This window comes from Equus przewalskii, chromosome 14 (assembly GCF_037783145.1).
Source record: "Equus przewalskii isolate Varuska chromosome 14, EquPr2, whole genome shotgun sequence".
Classification (NCBI taxonomy): Eukaryota; Metazoa; Chordata; class Mammalia; order Perissodactyla; family Equidae; genus Equus; species Equus przewalskii.
Genome location: NC_091844.1, coordinates 1,667,530 through 1,681,047, shown reverse-complemented (window position 1 = coordinate 1,681,047; position 13,518 = coordinate 1,667,530). Strand labels below are relative to the sequence as shown.

The 13,518-nt window shown below is 40.6% G+C and overlaps 1 long non-coding RNA gene across 1 annotated transcript in view; it reads right to left on the bottom strand.

The window, feature by feature from the left end:
- LOC139075500 (uncharacterized) overlaps window positions 1-13,518 on the bottom strand; it is a 70,333-nt gene that overhangs the window by 54,261 nt on the left and 2,554 nt on the right. The window lies entirely within an intron of this gene.

Sequence of the window (13,518 nt, the reverse complement as noted above, 5' to 3'; positions counted from 1 at the left end):
GTGAACAAGCCCTTTTCCCACAGATTTTGCTGTCCAGTGAGTGAGACAAACATCAGGAAAGTAAGGACTCACACACATAGTCACCAGTTAAGGCAAGTGCCACAAGGGAAGGCCACAGTCCTTTCAGAGTACAAAGCACATAAACTGTGATTGGGGCTTGAGGGATCAGCTTCCCTGAGAAGAAGTGGCCCTTCCTGGGTGCTGAAGCATACATTAGTGTAACCAGGAGAAGAGGACAGACAGAGAGAGGGAGCTACAGGAAGAGGCTCTTGGTGGAGGCGTGTGCTGCCGTTTGAGACCCAGAAGGAAGGGCTGTGAGGGAAATGCAGTGAGCTCAAGGGACAACAGACAAAATGAGGTTGGAGAGAGAGAGGTGGGGTGAGTGACCAGGGCCTTGACAGTCATGCAAAGGATGTTGGTCTTTATCTTAAGAGCAGTGAGAAGCCACCAAAGACTCTAAGCCAGAACGTGATATACTCAGACTAGCACTTCAACATGTCCTTTGTGGGTGGGTGGAGCGTAGAGACAGGATGTGAGTCGGGGTAGGGGCAGAGGGCCACAGTACTGTCCAGTTGAAAGGGCCAAGGAGCAGCTGTGGGCATGGAGCTTTCAGGGGTCAGGCAGGAAGCCGAGCTCCTCCTTTAGCCTCTAGCACACTGTTTACAAAAGTGGAAGATGAACTCTAACACTGATTTGTAGGACGCAGTTCCTTGTAGAGTATCTTTTTCATTTTAATTGCACAAACATTTCTCTAGTACTTACTATGCTAAATACTACCGAAGACTAATGAGAAGAGAAAAAAGAAAAAGGGAAGATCTGGATTATCAAGCTTCAGAACAGTAGGTGATATATGACAGTCACAGATCTCCATGAAAAGGAAGCTGTGGTCTGAGATAGTTAACAGCTCTTTGTCAGGACTGCTTTTCGTATTCAGCAATACGTCTAACCCAAGGGATACAACTTCGTCAAGGTCTCAGTGGCTGACACAGGACAAAACTTGCTTGAGCAGGTTGCTGTGAGTCACAGCCTCCAAAGACCAGGATGATGTTAGTCAGGTTGTTGGGTGTCTGTAGCAAGTCACTTGGGTAGTTTTCTCTGTTCTGCCTGGTCAGTGGCATCGTTGGAGGGGCCAGAAAGAGGCTGGCCTGTGCACAGGCCATTCAGCACCAAAAAGGCCCTAACGTCTCTTGCCTCTTTTCCCAACCACACCTTTCCCACTCCTCTTCCCATAGTCAAAGTACAAGCTGGCTAACTTTGAAATGAGCGTACTAAAAACACCTGGGAAATGTAGCGCACCTTTAGGCACAAGCATTTCCTGTTCCCCTGACAAGAGAATACTTAAATAGATATTCAACAAAAGAATACCATGGTATAACTGTGCAAGGTACTACTGAAGATTGGTTTGTAACAAAGAAGAAGGGGTGGGGAGTGGGAAGGAAAAGAGAAAAGAAAACCCCACATGACCAATGTAAGTTGTTTCAGGCCCTTTAATCCAGTTATGGAGACAGTCGGAATACAGCTCGGACAAGGCACAGTGAGATATGTTCTCAGGTCACCTGTTCAGAGCGGGCCGAATTAGTGTACTGATAGTGCTCCCCTGCACTTGTCACAGTGAGGTCAAATAGAAATCACAGTGCCAAGGCTGCAGTCATCAGCACTGCAAGTTCAACCAACCACAACCACTGCTCTCCAGCGGGCCAGCAGCTAGAACCTTCCCCAAATCAGACAAGTTTGCACACTCTTTCATAGCTCCATTTCTGAAAATCTCTACTGAGACAACCTGCAACAACTGAAATAAAAAAGTTTGCCCTGTCTTTTTTGTGTTCTTTTGTTTTATTTCAAAACACCATTTCCAATGGATCCAGAGAGGAAAGGTCAACCTCAGCACCCCAAAATGGATGAGGTGGAGGGAATTTTGTTAACCACAGCCACATATGCCTTTTGGGATAAAATCTGGGACTTCCAGGCTAGGCTCCATGATCTTATCATTGCCACAAATCCTAAAGCAGTTGTGTAAAATTGTTCAGGAAGATAGGGAGGCAGGTGTGGGAAGTCAAAGAGCACATCTAAGAGCTAAGCCTTCTCACATGTGCACCTTCACATCTAGGGTTAGTGCTCACATACACATCACCTCCATTCTCTTGGTTATTTCCCATGGCAGAGGAAGCAGCAGCCTGACTAGTCCTAACAAAATTCACCCAAAACATCAAAGCACTGGCACATGTGCACATATACACACTCACACATATACACACATGCACACATACACATATGCACACATGTACAACACTCTCACACATGTATACATGCACGCACACACTCATACACATGCTTGCCATACACACACATATATGTGCATGTGTGTGAACATGTGTGCACATATACACACATGCATGTGTGTATGCACATGCACACATACACGTGGGCACACACACAGAGTCAGGCAGCAGCATCTATTCCTACTCAGGAGCAAGATGAGTACCTCTGGAAGTAAACTTTCCTAAACTTGTTCAGGAAGCTGCAAGTTCAGCACCACGGGATGGTCAAGCAGAAAACGCTCAACAGTGGCCTGAGGCCTGATATGTTCGTAATGATCACATGCATGGCTGAGGCCAGATGTGTGGTGTCTTTGGCACAGATCTGTGACTGACTCCAGTTTGGGACTTTTCATGAGGGCAGTAGAAACAGCAAAAAATTTTCACCAATGATGACAGAATCAGATCTGCAATTTAGAAAGGGCACTCAGGCAGTAGTAGGGCGATGGCTGGAGACTGGCAAGGAAAGTCCAGAGACCAAGTTGGTGGTGGTTGCCCAACTCCAGGCTGAAGGTAGCATGTCCTGAACTTGGAGAAGTTTCAATACAAATGGAGAAAGGGTTACAGTAAACAATGACTAAGGACTTGGTAATTGCAGAATATGGAGTGTGGAAGATGTTACCCAGGTCCCTGGGCTTGAACGTCTGGGAGGATGGTGGGTTTAGTCTTCTTCAGGAGATTAGGAGGTGCCTGTGGAACCTGTTAGTGAAGACGGCACTCCAAGGAGAGAGCTGGACTCACGAAGTAATAGGAAAGTCAGCAGACCATGGCCAAGAAGTGAGAAGGGCTGAGACTGACCAGGGAGAGCATATAGATTGAGGAAAAGGCCCTCTTATGGAAGCAGAGAACTTTGATTAATATTGATCCAGGCACACGATGAAATGGAAGGACTAACAAGCAAGGGCACTGAGGGCACTGGGAAGAGTAGTTTCAATGATGGAAGACAGTATCTGGGAAGAGTGAAGACAAAGCACAGGCAGAAAGCAGTGACAGATTGGGAGAAAGAGTGGTGATGAAAGGAACTGATGGGAGTGATGTGTCTGGAAGACAAGAGGAAAGTGGAATAGACTGTGGTCAGAGCACAGCCTGTGAAGGGTAGGCTATTAGAAAGGAGCATCTCTCCATGACTGCAGCACCCAGGACATGGCCGGGGTCAAAGCAGAAAGGGATAGAATATTCTCCTTCATCATTCAGCAAGAAAAAAAAGTGCCTAAGTAGAAACATATTCAAATTAGATTTCTTAAACATCATATAAAGTCAAAATTAATTTACAGGTTTGGAAAAGACTAATGCAATGCCTTCCCACAGATCATTAAAAGTCATCATCCAATTGATGCTGCCATCCATACAGGAAAAAAACTGCAAGGTAAGAAGCAGAAAGAAAAAATATGTGCTGTTCTATGAAAATTAAATAGCCCATTTAATTTAAACGATTCTGAGTTTGTGGAAATTCAGGCTGAGCTTGATTGTTTTTGTAACAGCTAAGAAAAATGTCGTGCTAGACTATTAATTGTATAAAAAAGATTTCAGAAGGAATGTTTAACATGGTTACAACTTACAAGATTAAATGATATTGAAGTACTCATATGCTCATTATTCCTACACAAATCAGTGTCTCCATATGTTTACTGATAATCTATGATGTGCATAGCAATGCCCTGCTGCTATTTGTCAAGACCACTTAGACTTTATTAAGTCAAATTTGTTAAGACCTCTTCTTGGAAAGATTAATTAGCAGTTATCCTAACTCATGAGAGGCAATTAATATCATTATTGCTTTGAAGTAACTCTGAAATTAGGCTTGTCCTTTAACTTGCATTTCATCCTTCTCCACTAGTTCAAATTTGTGAAGTTTCCTGTACTTATTCCCAATTGTTATCGGGTCTTTTAAAGAAGTCTCAGGGGTGGTTTTTGGTACCATGCTGCTGGCTAATTATACTCCATAACAAATCAGTCTGATGGAATTTAAAACCTCTTGACCATTAGGAAACCACAAGATCCCAGTGCAATGTTAATTCACAGTACTCAGGGGTCTGAGTCACAGGAACTTTCACAGCCCTCAGAAATTATTCCCATGGCTTCTGGAGAAACCAGTCTTTTCGTCACTTAATGGAAAAGGTGATGAAATAGAAACAACCAATAGTAGAAACTCTTTCTCAAATTTATCGTGAGCCCATGTGAAAGGATATCAAAATATAAGCAAGAGATGAAGTGGGAAGAGCAGCCCTAAGGTCTTCTTACCCCTGTGAAGAGCCACGTGGCCTGATAGCACGGACATGTGAGCTGTTCTGTGGTGGCTATTATCATTAATTAGGAGTCCAAGGAACCATACCATTGGCCATCAGACCACGTTCATAGGTTCTGGGACCCACAAAGACAAATTGGAATGTTGGCAATGACCAGAGAGTTTGTAGTCCTAGACCCAGTAGGTCCCTAATTAGAGGGCTCCTGAGCAGGCTAGAGATGGAGGCAGGATAGGGGAGTTGGGGAGTTGGTCTAGAGCTGTGGGGCCTCCCCAAACTCAGTGTTGCAAGGAAGCCCCAGAAATGACCCTTTCCTCCATCTTGTTTGTGAATTAAACTCCTGAGCAAATCTCTGTGATCACAGATGACCTTTAAGGTTACAAAGGCTCTAGATATGTACCCCCAATGTCCACAGATCAGGAGGTCACAAAATCTATCTGGCCTTATCCTTTAAAGTGACACCAGCACTAGCTAGCTCAGAGTTTCCCTCTACACTGTCAATTCCACCATGTCCCCCATGTCATCCGTATTTCACTGCTCCTGTGGGCACCTTACACAACTTATCCTTGACCTCATCTTTAAAGGCCCACCTACACTCTGTTTCACAACCCCAGTCCCTAAGCCACAACCTAGATTCTGTCATAATCAGAAATTGCTGTGCAGCTATGGACAGCCCACACAAATGCAGAGCAGCCCTTCCTGCACAACTATCAGCAGATGGGGCAGGATCAGAAAACACAGCTCCTGCCCCGCCCCCAACCACTAGCTGTAGCAGATGGAATCTGACCTGATACTACCACAATTCACTGGCAAAGGATCAATTCATCAAATACCACGAAGAATTTCAAGCAACACTTCAGAGCAGAAGTAAAATGACAAGTCTCCAGGAACCAATCCTGAATTCACAGTTTATAATCTAAATGATGGAGAATTCAAAATAGTTGTCATAAAGAAACTCAGTGAGTTACAAGAAAAATCAGAAAGACAGTTCAATGAACTCAAAAATAAAATTAACGAACAGAAGGAATACTTCACCAAAGAGATTGAAGCCCTTAAAAAAAATTTTACAAAAATTCTGGATATGAAGAACACAATTAATGAGATAAAAAATAGTCTAGAAACAATAAAAAATAGAGCTGATGTTATGGAAGACAGAATTAGTGACTTAGAGGATAGAAATATAGAATTGCTTCAGGTGGAGGAGGAGAGAGAACTAAGATTTTTTAAAAATGAAAAAATTCTTCGAGAAATATCCAACTCAATTATGAAAAGTAACATAAAGACTATAGGTATTCAAGAAGGAGAAGTGAGGGAGAAAGGAGCAGAGAGTTGTTCAAAAAAATAATAGCTGGGGAAGGAGCCCAAACGTGAGGAAGAAACTGGACTTACAAGTACAGGAAGCCAATAGAACTCCTAATTACATCAATGCAAATAGACCTTCTCCAATGAATATATTAAAACTGGCAAAAGTCAATGACAAGGAAAAGATATTAAGGGCAGCTAGGCAGAGGAAAATAAACTACAAAGGAAACCCTATCAGGCTTTCAGCAGATTTCTCAGCAGAAATATTACAGACTAGGAGAGAATGGAATGATATATTCAAAATACTGAAACACGAAAACTTTCAGCCAAGAATACTCTATCAGTGAAACTATCCTTCAGATATGATGGAGAAGTAAAAGCTTTCCCAGATAAACAAAAGCTGAGAGAGTTCATCCCCAATAGACCTGCCTTACAAGAAATGATGAAGGAAGCCCTTCTACCAGAAACAAAAAGGAAAAGGTTTACAAAGCTGTGAGCAAGGAGGCAAATAGATAGACAAAATCAGAAAGTTGCAGTTGTCTATCAAAACAGGTTAGCAAACACTTAATTATAACCTAAAAGATAAAGTGAAGGAAAGCATCAAAAATAACTATAAACACTTCAATATAATCACAAACACAAAACAAAAATAATTTGTGATGACAAAAACAGAAAGGGAAGAGGAAAGGGATTGAACCTGCATAGGCTAATGGAGATAAGATGCTATCAGAAAATGGAATATCTCACCTATGAGATCTTTTATACAAATTCATACAAATTCATGGTAACGAATAAATGAAAAATCACAGCAGAGCCACAAATCATAAATAAAGAGAAAACCATCACAGAAAATCACTAAACTGAAATGGCAGTCAGAAGTACAAAGGAAAAAAAACAATAGAAATATAGAACAACTGGAAAACAAGATGAAATGGCAGAATTAACCCTCATATATCAATAATCACTGTAAATATAAATGGATTGAATTCACCAATCAAAAGACAAAGAGTGGTTGGATGGATTAAAAAACAAGACCCAATAATAGGTTGCCTCCAAGAAACACATCTGAGCTCTAAAGACAAACATAGGCTCAGAGTGAAAGGACAGAAGATGATACTCCAAGCAAATGGCAAGAAAAAGAAAGCAGGTGTTGCTATACTTGTCAGACAAAGCAGAAATCAAGATAAAAAACACAATTAAAGATAAAGAGAGACAGTATATAATAATAAAAGAGACATTTCACCAAAAGGACATAACACTTATGAATATATATGCACCTCACACAGGAACACCAAAATATATAAAGCAACTGTTAACAGATCTAAAGGGAGGAGCTGACAGCAACACAATAACAGTAGGGGACCTCAACATCCGATTTACATGAATGGATAGATATCCAAACAGAAAGTCAACAAGGAAATACTGGCCTTAAGCGAAACACTAGACAAGATGGACTTGATAGATATAAATAGAAAATTCCATCCAAAAACAGAAGAATATACATTTTTCTCAAGTGCACGGGGAACATTATCAAAGACATACCATATGTTGGGAAACAAGGCAAGCCTCAATAAATTTAAGAAAATTTAAATCATATCAAGAATCTTTTCTAAACACAATGCTATGAAACCAGAAGTCAACTATAAGAAAAAAGCTGGGAAAAGCACAAATATGTGGAGACTAAACAACATGCTACTGAATAACGAAAAAATCAATGAAGAAATCAAAGGATAAATCAAAAAATATCTGGAGACAAATGAAAATGAAAACACAACCTACCAACTCTTATGAGATGCAGCAAAAGCAGTAGTAAGAGGGAAATATATAGCAATCCAGGCCTACCTCAACAAACAAGAAGAATCTCAAATAAGTACTCTTAAACGACACCAAACAGAACTAGAAAAAGAAGAACAAAGCCCAAAGTTGGCAGAAGGAGGGAATTATAAAAATTAGAGCAGAAATAAATGAAATAGAGATTTAAAAAACAATAGAAAAGATTGATGAAACTAAGAGCTGGTTCTTTGAGAAGACATAAACATTGACAAACCTTTAGCCAGACTCACTAAAAAAAAGGGAGAGAAGATACAAATAAACAAGATTAAAAATGAAAGAGGAGAAATTATAACAGGTACCACAGAAATACAAAGAATTTAACAGAATGCTATGAAAAACCGTATGCCAAAAACTTGGATAACCTACTAGAAATGCATAAATTCTTCAACTCATAAAACCTCCCAAAACTGAATCAAGAAGAAATAGAGAATCTGAGTAGACGAATCACAAGTAAAGAGATGAAAACAGTAATCAAAAACTTCCCAAAACGCAAAAGTCCAGGACCAGATGGCTTCTCTGTAGACTTCTACTAAATATTCAAAGAAGAGTTAATACCTATCCTTTTCAAACTATTCCAAAAAACTGAAGAAGATGGATTGCTTCCTAACTTATTCTATGAGGCCAACATTACCATGATACCAAAACTAGACAAGGACAACACAAAGAAGGAAAATTACAGGCCAATATTGTTAATGAACCTAGATGCAAAAATCTTAGCAGCATCTTCTCAAATACCATGTCTACTCAGGCAAGGGAAGCAAAAGAAAAAATAAACAAATAGGCCTACATCAGACTAAAAAGCTTCTACAAGGCAAAGGAAACCACAAACAAAATGAAAAGACAACCCACCAACTGAGAGAAAATATTTGCAAATCATATATCCAACAAGGGGTTAATTTCCAAAATATATAAAGAACACATACAAGTCAACAACATAAAAATAAACAACCTGATCAAAAAACGGGCAGAGGATATGAACCGATATTTTTCCAAAGAAGATATACAGATGGTCAACAGACACATGAAAAGATGTACAACACCACTAATTATTAGGAAAATGCAAATCAAAACTACAAGAGGGCTTGGCACTGGGGCTGAGCAGTTAAGTTTGTATGCTCCACTTTGGTGGCCCAGGATTTCTCTGGTTCGGATCCTGGGCGCGGATTTGGCACCGCTCATCAGGGCATGCTGAGGCGGCATCCCACACAGCACAACCAGAAGGACCTGCATCTAGAATGTACAACTATGTACTGGGGGGCTTTGGGGAGAAAAAGAAAAAAAAAAGAAGATTGGAAACAGATGTTAGCTCAGATGCCAATCTTAAAAAAAAAAAACTGCAATGAGATATCACTTCACACCTATCTGAATGGCTAAAATTAACAAGTAATAACAGCTGTCGGAGAGGATGTAGGGAAAAGGGACCCCTCGTACACTGCTGGTGGGAATGAAAACTGTTGAAGCCATTATGGAAAACGGTATGGAGATTTCTCAAAAAGTTAAAAATAGCAATACTATATGACCCAACTACCCCACTACTGGATATTTATCCAAAGAACACGAAATCAACAATACAAAGATATTTATCCAACCCTCTATTCATAATAGCCAAGACGTGGAAGAAACCCAAGTGGCAATCAACTGATGAATGAATAAAGAAGATTTAGTATATATACACAACGAAATACTATTCAGCCATTAAAAAATTCAAAATCATCCCATTTGCAACAATATGGATGGACCTCGAAGGTATTAGATCATATGAAATAAGCCAGACAGATAAAGACAAACATCATACAATTTCACTCATATGTGGAAGATAAACATATGGATAAGGAGAACTGATTAGTGGTTACCAGAGGGGAAGGGGTGAGGGGAGGGCGAAAGGGGTAAATGGACACATATGTATGGTGATGGATAAAAACTAAACTATTGGTGGTGAGCACAACGCAGTCTATACAGAAACTGATATACAATAATGTACACCTGAAATTACATTATGTTATAAACCAATATGAATTTAATCAAATAATTTTTCAAAAAAGAAAACAAAATATTCCCTGAACCAAGTTGCTCCTTGAATTCTGCTAGAGGCCTTATGCATTCACAGCTCCCTGTGGGAACGTTCTTTCATTTGCAGACTAGTGATGACACAAATAATAAGATTTTCTTTCTCTTGCCCTTGTTTCACCCACTATTTCAGATAATCTATGTGGCAAGGACAACACGGTGTCTTACTATTACTTCCAGAAGATGACCATGTCCCTGCCAGCCCCAGAACATAGAATCAGTACTTTGAAGCATCTGCGAAGGGGAGGGTGAGTGGATCCCATGGGGTCCTATGAAGTGATGTCTACTCTACAGTGAGAGGAAAGCAGATGAATTAACCTAGCTCTGATTTCAGCTTCACCAAACTCCTCCCCTTGAAACTCAGCCCCAGCCTCGGGAGCCTTCATGTACCATCTCTTAGGCAAGTAAGCCCACTCATACCTTCTCTTTCTTTCAATGTGTGTGTGTTACTGATATGAGCATGTAAAACAATGACGGAAGAAGAAAAACAAGCATCATCAAATTCTCTACTTCTTCTACAAGGAAATGAAGGAGGATAGACAATGCACCTCTTCATTCACTGCCTACATATTAGCAAAGCAAGGAAACTTCCAGGATGGAATATCCACATACACTGCCTTGTGCCATGGGGCAGGAACCAGAGAAGGACTCCTGGACCCTGATGGCCTTTGGAAGTCCAAGATGAACAGTTTTCTCTCTCTGTCTGAAAGGTTCTTGGAAACAAGAATTATGCAACCAACTTCTATAGCCTCTTTGGCTCTCAAATTGCCTTTACCCTCACTTTGTTCCCAGAGATGATTTGCTTCTTGCTTTATCAGATCCATGTAAGATTAGTACCTCAAAGTACCTGCCATTCGCATAAAATAGTTTTTTCTCCAATGGGTGCTCTACTTGGCTCAAAAACAGCTAGTTGTTTTGTTCATTTTCCTGGGGAAATGTTTTGTCAATCTTTGGTGCAAAAAAATATTGCCTAAGAATTGGATTATCCATACTTCATTATAAAAATACCTACCTAGATGATCTCACTGCTTTATTTCCTCCAATTTCAAAAATTCAGATGTTAAAATCATCCTCCTCTATGGCTTGTATTATTCATAGCATTTACCCTTCCTAGAAGCTAAAATAAATATGCAAGGACTTACCCATAAGCTAAGAGAATATTCCAGGTGGGGTTAGTCAAATATCTTTCTGACAAAGGGGCATCTAGTACAGATTCAAGGGTGAAGAAAATTCTGCAGCAATGAGAAAAATACAGGGTTGGGAAAGGTCAGAGCAGGAGCTGGCCAGTGAAACTATAAGGAAAAGAATTGGGGTCTGTGTCTCGGACAGGGACCAAGGATGGGGTAATAGTTGAGGGACAGGGACCTGTCAGAGTAGGGGAAAGAGGGGATGGGTAAAAACCCCAGATACTGGAAGTCACTATATGTTTCTGAAAGGGAAGTTACAGTAAAGATGGTTGACTGCTCAGAAAAGCAGAAGAAACAGAGAGAGAGAAATCAACAGGACATGATACCCCTGAAGTTAAAGATAAAGAAAACCTTGTTTTTCTTTAGGTGACCAAGACCAACAATATCACAAATACTGAGATGGAGTGAAGTGAAAGAATTTCTCCCATATTTTGTTTCCTTGCTTTCCTTGATTTTCTCGCCAAAAATCCCCTAAGGATTACTTGTTGTCCTTCCCCCCAACTCCCTCCACCCCCACACAGAACCCAGAACATGAAATTCAAAAGAAAGTACAAGTTTTGAGTAAGAAGCTAGATGAAGAGATTGTCAAGGATTGTTCAGTACACTTCATTTGAAAGCATGAAGAAAAACCCAATGACCAACTACACGATGCTGTCTTCTTATGTCATGGACCACTCCATCTACCCATTTGTGAGAAAAGGTACTTTCCAGCCATCATGAACTTCACTGAGAACAATACTCTTACATAACCAGTATTTTGGAAAAGAATATTTAATATTGTCATTTAATTTTTAACTATCACTATGCTACCAATAATTCTGAGATTTTCTCAAAATACTACTCTTTGAAAGAAAATAGATGGTGATGCATATCTGTAATAAAAAGCAGTAGTTTTTAGTTATTTCTAAAATTTCACTTCAAGGAGAAAGCTTTTTGAATAGACTTCCCACCCCGTCTCTCAAGTATGAGTTTGTTGTCTTTCAGGGACTGTGGGAGACAGGAAGGATTGCTTCAAAGTGCACAGAGTGAGAGAGTCAGTGAAGACTATAGGAGGAAAATGGCTGGCACGTCTCTGACCTTCCACACAGAACCCTAAAGAGGGAGGTAACACTCTAGACTACTCAGAGCAACCATTATATTTATGATGTCCTATTAAATTCAGATACGCCAGTAATTATTAGGTTAAATTATTAGAAATTGGCAAAAAAAAAAAAAAAGAAACAAAGAAAAACTACTCAAGTATCACGAAGGCAGCAACTTCAGAATGACTAAAATTACTTAAAATCTTGGCGGAGAAACTCCAGGCTCTGGGGAGGGAGCACACCAGGCCTGGTGTATGTCTCTAAGGCCTCGATGAGGCTGGTTCTGCAAGTGGTGAGAAAACTGCAAACTGTTCAGCCGCTGCTACAGAAAGGAACTGCCACAGTGGAGGGAAGAAACATCTCTGGCATCCTGCTCACAGAAGGGAGCAAACCCATGTTCTTACTCTTGTCTCTTACTCTCTCTACGGGCGGACACTCAGAGGGGCCAGCTGGCCAAGCAGAAACATGGATTGTAGAGTTCCAGCCTCCCACATCTCAAAGGAAACCAGAGTGGTGGGACTTGGATCTGAGAGTTAGTAACTTAAAAACAAGGACAGCCAAGATCTGACCTTTTTAAATCTCAAAAATGGCAATTTCAGATGGTTCAAACTAGTATACATACCTCACGTAAAAAAAAAAGAAAGAAAACTTGGGAAATATCTAGACTTATCTGAAAAAAAGTAATCAGGGCCAGCCCAGTGGCATAGTGGTTAAGCTCATGGGCTCTACTTTGGCGCCCAGAGTCCATGGGTTTGGATCCCGGGCAAAAACATATACACTGCCGGTCAAACCATGCTGTGGTGGTGTCCCATATACAAAATATAAAGGAAGGTTGGTACAGATGTTAGCTCAGCAACAATCTTCCTCAAGCAAAAAGAGGAAGATTGGTAACAGATGTTAGCTCAGGGCTAATCTTCCTCACCAAAAAAGAAAAGAAGAAGAAGAAGAAATCGACTATAATATAGTTAGCAAATTCTTCCTCTCTGCCTTCTGCCCCAGGATCCCAGGTGGCAAGTCTTCTCTGAAGAAGATCCTGCAGTACATGTGAGGACAGTCAGGGAAACAGCTGTAGCAATGGTGGCTAAAGTAGAGAAACAACCATTTCCCAATGACCTTTATAATGGTTTGCTTGAACTTTGTGATTAATGCCAATACCCAGCATGCCAGAGGACACATACTAGAACATGGATGAACAGTACGGGCTCTAAAATCCCTTTAAGGTGACAGAGAGAAGAATCTCCTTGCTTAGGGTGGTCAATCTTGAGACTGAGAGAAATTCTGGCAGAAGTGACGCCTGGAGAAGCCTGACTCTCTGACATAGTGACACAGGGACAATGCTGGATTCACTTCAAAGTGAGTGAAACGTACAATCTTACAGGGCAAACACCACCCGAGCCAGCAACTAAGGGAGATAAATAAAAGGTTGTCATTCCTCCCACTTTACTGGAGGGAAAGAATCTCAGAGTTAGAAGAAACTTTTGGAAGTCAT